This window comes from Papaver somniferum, unplaced genomic scaffold, assembly GCF_003573695.1.
Source record: "Papaver somniferum cultivar HN1 unplaced genomic scaffold, ASM357369v1 unplaced-scaffold_123, whole genome shotgun sequence".
In the NCBI taxonomy this organism is placed as follows: Eukaryota; Viridiplantae; Streptophyta; class Magnoliopsida; order Ranunculales; family Papaveraceae; genus Papaver; species Papaver somniferum.
This window is the reverse complement of record NW_020621381.1, coordinates 3744423-3754485: the sequence shown is the minus strand read 5'-3', so window position 1 is coordinate 3754485 and position 10063 is coordinate 3744423. Positions and strand designations below refer to the sequence as shown.

Here is a 10063-nt window from a genome sequence, read left to right as displayed (position 1 = left end):
TTCATCGGTTTTTTATTAGGTTTCAAACTCGGTTGAGTATGATTCTGTTGGAAACGATAAGAATCTATTCCTTTATGTCTTGTTTCCGTGCTTCCTCTTCAACCCTGAGCTTAACAATCAAACTTTCAAGAGAAAATTCCTTAGTTTTATGACGCAAAGCATTACGAAAATCTTTCCAAGATGGGGGTAATTTATCAATCAGTACAGATACTTGAAATTGTTCATCAGTTTTCATACCTTCCGTCATAATTTCATGAGCTATTTTATGAAGTTCATGAGCCTGAGAAACGACTGATTTTTCATCCACCATTTGATATCTCAGGTAGCGGCTTACAGCATATTTCTTCGATCCATCTTCTTCAGTGTCATATTTTTTCTGTAAGACATCCCACACATCTTTAGCAGTATCAAATGTGGAGTAATATTCATATAGATCGTCAGACAAAGCATTCAGAATATAGTTTTTGCAATCAAAGACATTATCAATCCATTTGTCATAGGCTTTTTGTTTTTCTTCAGCAGTTTGGGTCACAACAGGTTCTTCAGTTGGTTGAGGAGTTGCACTTGTTGCGGCTGGAGTTTCTTTTTTCGCAGCTTCTTCATCTTGTGGATTAGCTGGTTTGATGGAGGTCACCATCATGTGCAACTTCATTAGTTTGAGGTAGAAAAACAACTTTAGCTTCCATCTTCTGAAATGAAGTCCTTAAAACTTGAACGGCTTGTTGATATCAGCAACGGTTTTCTTTTCAGATTCCATGTCAGAAAGATACGTCTTAAAACTGTTGGAACAATTACCGATTTCAAACCTGCAAAACAAAATTTAAACACAAAAACAAGATAACGGCTGAGTCACGACCAGGTCGCTCTCTTTAAGACGTTTTGTGGCTCTGCCTTGAGTTTTGTGCAAGCAGTTCGTTCTTCGTCACAACACCCCCAGGATAAAACAGCCGAGATAAAAAAATCTCTTCAATCCCTCACGCACACAATGAGAGATTGATAACTTTCACTCTTTCTTATCTTGCTCAGAAAAACTAGTCTCTTGATTCTCAAAAAAAAAAAAAAAACTGGTATTGAAAACTTGTTTTCCTTCTGCTTCCAAAACTGATTTATAGCCTAAGCAATGAATACGAATTAATGCAAAATAAATTTAATTTATTGCAAACATTATAAATTTCATAACAGTATAAAACGGGCAAATTAATCGTACCATAATTAGCACAATTATAACTATAATTAAGAGCAGTAAAACTGGGTTGAAAATTCTTTTTCAAAATCAGCAAAAATAACTTTCCAAATTCAAGAGACCTCTCAAGACCCCAAGGCCCAGGGCCCCAAGGCACCGCTCCCGGAATAATTAAATATATACATATTATTTATATATATATATATATATATATACCCAATCAGTAGGGAGAGGGATTTGATCCCGAGACCTCACCCTCAAGGCCCAAAGTGCTCAACCACTGGGCCAAGCTCGAAATGTTGATAAAATATACAAAAAAATTATTTTAAAACATATATCCCAACAATAATCAATATAAAGTCATTATACGTGATGTATAAAATTTGTCTTGATTTGCTTGACATTACCATCTCTATCTTTAATCATCTCTTATAATCCTAAAAGGTAACTTGATATCAGTTATGAAAGTTTAAGTAAAAGCTTAACATTATATACATATTTTCCACTGCAGATGGATGAACATTACCATCACGTTTTCCATGCCCCTTTATCCAGGCGTATCTGTAATTACCCCCTTCCTCTTTGGCCAGCATGTTACAATCCAAAATGATGCTTGTTACTCGAGTAGAAATGTTTATGAAAAACTAATTTATTAAATACATAACGATAGATACATTTAATACATTCCACACATCCTCCTACCTGGATAAGCCTCCGATCTGCATACCTTCATGGGTAACGCAATCATACATTTGAGACCTTTTTATTTCTCACATATTAAATAATTATACTGATACATAAGAAAATATTATTTTTTTTAGTATTTGAATTGTTACACTTTTTGCATGACATAATTAATAAAACATAAAATAAAATAAAATTGGGATATATTGTTACACTTTTCATCAATGTCACACAAATTTGTGTAACAAGCATTATCACACTCATTAGTGTAACAATTCAGTGTTACAAATTACTGAATTTGGTGTAGTGGTGAATATAACTTGAAAAATAGGTGATTCAGTCTTTACTTACCTTTTGTTGAATAAGTTCTCCCGAAGATTCGATTGATCTTCGCCTTCAAACGGTAGAACGCAATGATGACTGCCGTGATGTCAGTTTCTCAATTACACTTTTATCCTAATCCGAGATTAACTAATTGTAGACTAGAAATCAAGATATAGTTTTGACAACTAAATTTGACAACAAGCTTGAGATAGAAAAACTTGTGAGTTCGACCGAGAAATGCTCTAACACAAAACCGATATAATCTTTTGTATAGGTGTATCGGACCCGCCAGATACGACACCGATACGCGACATTAACTATCTTGACCTCTACCTCTTTTCAATCAGTATATATGAGAATGTGTCTGTGAGCCTGATTGTCAAGAAGAGTACTTGGATGATCTCAAAAAATAATATCCAAGATTAATCTAGTCGTATCCAAATAATCCAATCGGAATTCTTCCAAGTAATTAAACTCGTTATCTATCTTTCAAGATATGAATTCTTCAAGAACGAGTCTCGTAATCGATCACTATTAGATGGACTTATATACTTATATTGAATAAGTACAACTTGGTAAATCCAATTATAAAGATAAACAATATAATGCGAAAATGGAAAAACACAAGAAACCATAAATTTTGTTAACTAGGAAACCGCAACTGCAGAAAAACCGCGGGACCCCGTCCAGATTTGAACACCGACATGTATTAACCAATTACAGACACTAGCCTACTATCATACTTCGAGTGGAATGTAGATGAGACCTAATCAAACCCTCCAAGCGATTCAGTTACAACTATGCCTCTTACGTTTCTTGAACCTCGCAAGGCTCTACACACTTGATTCCCTTAGCTGACGTCCTCTACATCCTAAGAGTTGCTTCAATTGTAGTGAAGGCTTTTGATACCAATCTGCCTCTAATAAATAATCCTATTTGATTTCCATTTAGATCGAGAGATCAAGGTGTAGAAATCTATTTGCAATAGACAACCTAGCAAACCTCACAAATCCGGAACTTACGACTACCGAAGAGCAGCCTAGATTCTTAACCACCTCTCAAGAACAATCTTCAAAAGATCAATGAAGAAAAACTATCAGATATCAATCTTGAGGAATCACAAAGTCTGAGACGAAGGGAACTTTGCGATTTCTATCTATCTTGCCTGAAAAAGATTACGAAAACCTGGATAACAGAAAAGCAAGATCAGGATACACGAACTATCTAGGTAAAGATAGTCAGACCTGGCTTCACGAATCCCCAAAGTGAAGTCTTTTAGTCGTAAACCTAGTTATATTTCTCAGAGGAAACCTAGATTCATAGAGGATGACTCTAGATCAACAAGGACAGAGTGTCAGGGATTGAATTTCCCAGTTAAGATAACTTGGGAATCAAGCAAATATTGTACGTCTTGAAAATATAATAGAAGAATCTGTGTTCGCCAACTGTACTCTGTTTATGAACTCAGATGGACACAGTTCGTGAACTTGGTTCACCAACCTTAAGTACTTAATACCAATACCAAAAATTCAGCTCACTGAGGTTCGTGAATTGTTCCCAACAGAACTTGCGGTTTTTTGAACCGGTTCGCCAACCTTCCTTGTATTTCTGAAAATCAGTTATCTATGGAAAGTGGTTTGCCAACCTACCCTGAGCAGAAATATCAGAAGTTCATGAATTTCTCTCTTACGATGATTGAAACATTTTCAAACGATAAAATCATTTATATGGGCAATTTTAAATTGATCCACAAATTAATTCTCGAACAATAAATTGTTTTGAACTAATATTGTTAAGGACCGTTGAATATCTATGCTTGAATCATACTTCGAGATTTTTAACAAGGCAACTTTAACTCGTAATTTCTTCTTTGTAAATCTACTAGAAGTCATATGACATAGTCTCAACATATATGATGGTAAGATAGCGAAAATAGAATGGTTCAGTCTTCACATACCTGATAAAAGAATTTCTTCAAATGTCTTCGTCGATCTTTAGTCTTCGAGGGTGATATCCAATACTCAACTATCAAATTCTAACATAGTCCGAGACTTGACTTAGTAGACTAGAAATTAAGATATAGTTTTGATCATCTAACATTGACAACAAACTTGAAATAGCAAAACTTGTGGGTTCAGCCGAGCATTGCTCTAACAGTTACATCAAGGAAGATAGTAAAGTTCATAAACAATTTTATGTGGGTTACATAAAAGATTATGATATCATGCAAACTTTGTATTACAATCCGCTAAATGTAATTCTTTGATTATTACTAGCAACCAATCACTGGACACATCATGATATATGGCAATAAGTAAGTGTAGCTTTATCCATGCATTATCATGTAATCAGTTATAAATTGGACGAACAATGATTGACTTTGCAGGTAAAACCATTAAAGCTAGGAGAGCTGGAGAAACTGTACTTCCAGGGAACAATTAGAAGTAGCAAAAGCCGAGGCGACTTTTAAATGAGTAATTGAAATGAGTGGCTACCAAGTTATCCTCTAAAGTGATTTCGAACGCGCTTTCGCGTAACTCATATAAATATATGCTAAAGCTAAAAAATAGAAGATTCCAACAAATCTCTAATTTTGGAAACAACTTGCACTTTGATATAAATTTTAAAGCTATGATTTTCGTGTTAACAAGTAGATTCGATATTATTTGACAGCAAATATGAGCTAAAAATAGAAGATTCCAACAAATCTCTGATTTTGGAAACAACTTGCACTTTGATATAAATTTTAAAGCTATGACTTTCGTGTTAACAAGTAGATTCGATATTGTTTGACAACAAATATGTCGGTTTTTTGTAAATCCAAAATAACTGGAGAGACGGAAGTCTACTGGTCATAATGAACTACCGAGATATACAAAACTGGAATGTTGTTGTCAGTAACACAAATGACTTTAATAGAAGGCGTTTGTTATCAATGTATGCTTGAGGTTTTTATCCTCTTTTATTGGGAAAAAAAAACAAACCAAGAGCTAATAGATGATTTATTTGTGCTGAAGGATAGAATGGATAACCAAACGTGTAGCTATGGCTACTATCGAATAGCAACTTATAGCAGATCCACCCCCACCCACACAATAGTGTCCCTGGATCGTTCATTCTCCCACTAGTTCATGGCATTCAGCCATGGACCCACCGCTTTCCAGGCTTCCTAAATCTAGGGCAGGCTTCCTAAATCCAGGGTTTTAGATGCACTGGGAGACAATTAAGGGGATATGTAGCAAAGATTGTGGGGATATGCAGCAAAGTCTCATATCCATGTAGTGGACACAACAAGCTGATCTTGGGTATAGGTTTACAGCTCAAAAAATTCTTTGAAAAATCCTGCCGACTGAAGTAATACAATTAATATGTTGGCCTTTTTCAGATGATAGAATTGCTATTCAGTAATATAATTTTTCAGTTGCCACTTCAGATTCGCTATCGCCCAAGCCCCAAAGTTTAAAAAAAATACTATTCAACATTTCCCATTGAGTGAAAGCGGTAGAAACGCGATCTCTTCTCTCTCCCCTTCTCCTATCTCTGTGACATAACAGCACTATTTTCTGGTCCGTGTCTCTCCATTACTCTTCTGGTGGCAAGTGCAGCTGCCTCACTTGCGCGTAATGTTCCAGATGCCATGATCGCCGCGAACTCAGCAGTGATTTCCTCCTGCACCTTCAATCTTGCATCCCCAAGAGGAACCCCACCACTGTTTGTCTTTTTCTTCTCTGGCATTTCCGCAGTAGAAGTCTTCCCATCAGAACCCAGTGGATTACCGTACCATTAGCTATTTCTCTTGCTGATGAGGCAGGTGTTGGGACTGAAAAAGAAGGCTGCTGACTTGAGGAAGTAGTAGGTCTGAGCTGAGGCACTTGGGGAACAGCACCGGATCTCAATGTTGTCTCTAGTTGTTGTATCATGGGTACTGCAGCAAATCACACAAGATTATAAGGTCATGCATACTACCATATACAAAATAAAAAATAACACAATTTTAACCATATAACAAATCACAGAAGGCAAGCGGACTTACATATCATTAGCACCCATAGGGCTACTCAAAACATCATTAGGTAGCTCCAGTATGTAGTCGGGTATGTTGGTGCCCACTAAAAATAGGGCAACCTCATTACTGAAGTTATTGCAATTGTGTCTGAGCAAATTGTAGGTTTCAGCTGTATACGAGGACCGATCTCCTGTAAATACTCTTCAAAAATCTCCTTAGGCACATGTGTGACACCCCAATCTAACTCCTTGATAGGTTTTCCATATGGGGTGGTTCCAACAGGAGAATGTTGTATACCTCCCCCAAAGTAGTATTCACTCCCAAAAACAACTATACCTGTGTGCCTAAAAAGCATACAACGAATAATTTTCAAATAAGCACAAGCAAGAAAGACTAGCCTCATTAGATGTTTATTCTTAATAAGAAACCATCACACAAGTCTTTCCATTCTGCTGGCGGAAGTCACAAAAAGAAATACTACCTCAGTTTCTGAAAAAGGGGTATCATCACCTTTTCATTTTAGCCTAAAAATAGGCGAAATTGAAAAAGTGATAGTAATCTTTTACAGAAACGGAGGGAGTACAAGTTAACAAAGATCCCTCAATTAGCATACACTACCGGATTAACATACTAGAGTTCAAGAAACAGATTAACATACACTATCGGACACGACTAGAACACTTACAATTTCAAAAAGATTTATTACAGTATGTTACAACGATACGGACACGGTATCGGTATCCTGTATCCAATACGTTACTTCGATACGACAACTTAAAAAACTAAATTACGTGGATACGGCACACACAATATAAATATCAGCTTAACATAGATATATAAGTAGTGAATTTGCAAGATATATGCATATAATATGTATGATTAACCTCACTGATGAGAAAAAGTCTGGATAAGCGGGAAGAAAGTCTAGTGCAAGATCAGTAGACAGATTTGGAACTAATATTTTGTCACTATAGTTAAAACTTCTCACAGAATCTAGTAAAATATCTAAATTTTCTAATACTAAGGTATTGAGATTTATCTTGACAGATGAAGTATGGAGTATTAGTACGCGTATACGTGTAAATACGTATCGATTCGGCTGAATTTTCTTTTTTATAGGCATATCGTTGTAACAAAAACAAAAAAAAACTACCCAGACAATTACTTTCTGGCTGTTTTTCTTTTTCTGTGCGAACGAATGTTACACTAACGATGAAACCACGCTCAGGAAAACAATGTAGAAAGTTCTGGACCCCAGCTTCCACAGGACAGCTCCTAAGAAATTTCCTCACACAGAAGAGAAATGATAAATGAAACAATAAAGCCCAAATCTATGGCACCTAAGACCAGCATTTAGACTCGAAACTCCAATATCAACATGTTTAGAGAAACAACGCATAGCACAAGTATTCAGAAATCAGAAAGCTGTAACCATCAATCGACGAGGCTTGAAAGAAGTCCTTTAAAACACATTAAATGTTTACTATTTCTTTCCTATCAGCTATCTGGCTTTCCATGTGATATAAAATCAAATTATTTCTGACATCATCATTGATCACAGAAAATATCCGTAATATCAGGTTTCCTACTTTTTGTATTTGATTATTTCATTGTGAAGGCATTCGGGTTCCACAATTAGCCCTATAACTCTCATGTAAGAGCATGTTTTAAATTTTCAAGAGAACGCTTTGCAAATTCATTGAGTAAAAATTTACATAGGTTAGAGACAGAGTCCACCGTTATTTAGAAACATCGCAACACCATTTATTTATTTACTTATGCATAGTTTTTCTTTAAAAGATTGTCAGACGCATGAGATCAACCTCTACACTAGCAAAGAAATAATGCCCCAACATGAAATGTGTTACCATTTGCCATTAAGTAGTGGGATATTGTTACTTCGAATGCACAGATACTCACCTTCAATATGCAACACTCCTGCAACAAAAAGCTATCAATGACTATGAATATTATATGGTAACATGCTAACAAAATGTGGCCTAGCCTAGATAAATTGAGCTTGGAATACATGATTCAGTGTATATTTATTTTTAAAACGGCATTTTTTTAACTAATCAGAGGAAATCAAATGGCATGGTCCTAATCCTAAATAAAATAAAAACAAAAAAAAAAAAGATCTCCAGTATGAAATTGCATGAGTTCGGTCTAGCATAAAGGACCTGTTCCACAATCTATACAATGCAAAAGCAAGTTTTGTATGGCAAAGACTTGCCAAATTCCTTCAATTGCTCTGCCTAAAAATGTTGTAGAGAGTTGACGAGCAAGTCCTTGACTTAAATCATACACATTCAGTGTAACCTTTTGTCCTTCCTGCAACAATCAACATATTATAAGAATACAACAAACAAGCAGAAAAAAAAACATTAGATGAATACCAATTACTTTAAATAGCTGCACAATAACTAAGATTGTAAGAATTGTGTTAAAAATACAAGAGTTAAATTATTACATACCTCTGCCATTAAATAAATAGACTGCCAAAAAGTACTTTGAAGATTGCAAATAAAAGAAAAAGCAACTCTGATGTGATCCTAAGTTCCTAACCAGAAAATCAGATGATTCGCTGCACAACAAGATCCAAAGCAATATAAGTTCATTCCTTTCCATTTCGGTAAACAATGTTTTGCTCTTTCATTAATAAATGATAGACGCATTTATGTGTCTAATATAGCTCATTTGTATATATTGTTAGTGCTTGATATCGTTCTTATTTGGTTATTTTATTTATTTGTAAGTGTTTTTGGAAGAATAAGACTTTGTGGCGAAATTGGCTAAAAATATGGCATTTGGACCTCCGTAGATAGCATACCGGAAGCTCCCCGAAGTGTACCGGAAGTACCCCAGAAATACCCCGGAGGAACCCCGAAAAAGTGCGGAAAACATCCCAGAAGAATTGCTAAAGGCACCCCTAATTTGGATAAGGGGCACCCCATTTCAGGGCATGTACTAAAGGGACACCGGAACCGGATAGGGGGAGGTCATCTTCAAAGTTTCAAAACTGGATTTTGGCGGGAAAAGAACTCTGCAGAAGAACAGTTTTAGGGGTTCGAATTTGAGCGAGTTTTAAGGAGATTCAACATCGGATTTTCACTGGGCTGGACTTCCTAGACTATAAAAAGATCAGTATAAGCAATTTAACCCAACCAATTGGGCTGGAATAACCGGGAGAATGGATCAAAGTCCAAACAGGACAGTACCGTGCTGTTCACTTTCAAATATTTGTGAGAGATTTGTGGAAGACTTTTACGCTAGATAACTATGCATCTAGTCTTGTTCAAGTCTTAAGAGAAGTTTGGAGCGTAACAACTGGCCAGAGGACGCGTACAAAGCAACAGCAAAGAGATTATTCTCTCAACTGCTCGAGAAGAAAAAATGAGAAATACTCTCGGATTTGCACGAGAATTTTGGTTCCGTTGGCTATATAAAGCATTGCTTCGAGTCTTAGAGGGGTTAGAAAAGTTTGGAGAGAAATAGGAGAGAGTTCAGAGCCGAAACGAGGAAGATACCATTGATTGTTGCTGCTGCTGCTGCTGCTGTTCAGGGAGGAAGACGAAGAACGGAGAACAGACGCTCCTGGAGCGTCGTTCTTCAATAGTACCTACAACAGCATAACTGTGTCGTTATTTTGCTGCAGTTCAGAAGTATCGTTTAAGGCAGTCTTTTTTCGAACATTGTAACAGTCACGCTGTAACATTTATACAGCGTTGCAAAAATTCTGTTAAACACCATATCATCAATAAAAACATCTATTTAGCCATGAATTTATCTTGTGAGTGTGTTTTTGGGATGAGGAGCTAAACCCAAACCCAGGGGTGACAGAGGAAGCCATTCTCACAATAATTATG

At 36.2% G+C, this 10063-nt stretch overlaps 1 pseudogene; it reads right to left on the bottom strand.

The window, feature by feature from the left end:
- Positions 1 to 5568: 5568 nt before the first annotated feature.
- On the bottom strand, positions 5569 to 9785 carry LOC113331079 (annotated as a pseudogene).
- Positions 9786 to 10063: the final 278 nt, after the last annotated feature.